This window comes from Propithecus coquereli, unplaced genomic scaffold, assembly GCF_000956105.1.
Source record: "Propithecus coquereli isolate 6110/MARCELLA unplaced genomic scaffold, Pcoq_1.0 Scaffold15, whole genome shotgun sequence".
In the NCBI taxonomy this organism is placed as follows: domain Eukaryota; kingdom Metazoa; phylum Chordata; class Mammalia; order Primates; family Indriidae; genus Propithecus; species Propithecus coquereli.
Genome location: NW_012139413.1, coordinates 2,375,655 through 2,377,309, shown reverse-complemented (window position 1 = coordinate 2,377,309; position 1,655 = coordinate 2,375,655). Strand labels below are relative to the sequence as shown.

Genomic DNA, 1,655 nt, shown 5'->3' with positions numbered 1-1,655 from the left:
TTCTTTCTCATCAGGCTACTTTGTCAAGGACTGGATGTGCTATGACTGGTTTATGAACTTAATTTTGGGGCTCCAAAGGGATGTTCCTTGGCAGAGCTGAAGAGATGTGCCCTGGTCTTGTGCTGTCTTGGTGGGGTTTTGGCCTGTTGGGTTATCTCTGGCCTGTTGTCTGTTCCTTCTGCTTACAGAGATTAGCAAGTTTCTTTTCCTTGCTTAGCTTTCCCGGAGTTGGGTCACTTTTGTGTGGGTGACTCCGCTATCGACTACTTGGTTGACGTGGAAGGCGCTGGATTTAGTTATGTGGTTGCTCTCTCTTTTGTTGCTTGAATTTTGCGTGGAGGAGTCAGTTTTCAAGGTATTCCAGAACCTTTGAATTGAGCTCTAAAATCCCAAATGGGACACACAAAAGCCTGAGTCTTTGGGAAATGTTTTGCCACTCCCAAGGGCTACTTGAGCCTTATTACCACTTAAAATGTGGTGAGAAGAGCAGCAGGAATCAGTGTGCCTGAGGCAGTATACTTCAGAAATTGCTTGATCTGTAGCTAGGAGAGAGCTGCTAATATGTTATTCAGGGCTCATTAGGCACTCTTGTGGAGGAATTCCTAGTGGGTGTGTCAATCGGTGCAATTGCTAAGGACTCTGTTCTAGATTTTCCTTCCCAGACCACTAGCCCCTAAGATGACAACAGCCTGGGCACCAAGCGCAAGCTTTTGTGTTATGTTCTTGTCAGGTGTTCAAAACCGATCAGCTGTATCGTGTCAACAAACTGTTCCCTTTTGCTTAGATCCAAGGTTGTACAGATTCAGGCTAGTCCTATGGGGAAAGTATTTTTTCTCCTTTCTCCCTACCTTCAGGGGTGGACTCTGTCCTGGAGGGTTGTGGGAGGGGCGTTGGCTGAGACTGTCACAAGATCCGGCCTGAAAAATGTCTTCTCTCATTTCTTTCCTCCTCCGAGGGTGGGTTTTCACCTGCCAGAGGGGGAGATAACCCCCCAGACTGGGGGAAGGGCACTTGATGGGGCTACCTGGCATCTCAGCTCAGGAAATGGCGACCCTTATTATTCCACCCCTTCAAGGGCAGGGTTGTCTAGCTGGTAAGAAGTACACACTTCAGGGATGCTAGAGAAGCCCGGCCTAAGGCCCCTGAGGGACCCAGGCCAGAAAGCAGCCTGTCCTGCTAGTCCACCCCAGCAGATGTGGGGTCAGTCCCTTTGGCATGCAATATCAGTGGTCAGATCATGGTCAAGGGTCATCCACCATCCCTACAAGGTCACAATTCAGAGAACAGCTTCCCTTGTTCCTCGGCACTACCAAGGGTGGGGAACTAATTCTTTGGGAGAGGCACTGATTATCAAGTCACAGCGAAAATGAGGCTACAGGACCTCGCTGGGAAAACAGCCTCCTTCACTCTCTACTCGGCCCTTCCCGTTGTGGAGTCTGTCCGTTTGGACAGCAGCTCTGGCTACCAAGTCGCAGCAGAGAGGTGACCACGTGTCTCAGCTTGAAGAGCGGCCTCCTTGGTCACTAGACACTCTTAGGAGTGCATGGTGTCTGTTTGGTGCAAAATAGCCCCGCCGTGGAGATTCAACAATCGGGCTGCTGCAGTCGTGGGTTTCAGATATACACCCACACACATACACACTCGCAGAAAGAGAG

The 1,655-nt window shown here is 50.0% G+C and overlaps 1 protein-coding gene across 1 annotated transcript in view; it reads right to left on the bottom strand.

Moving 5' to 3' along the window:
- The window catches only part of LOC105806928 (matrilin-3-like), a 256,161-nt gene that overhangs the window by 57,370 nt on the left and 197,136 nt on the right, over positions 1-1,655 (bottom strand). The window lies entirely within an intron of this gene.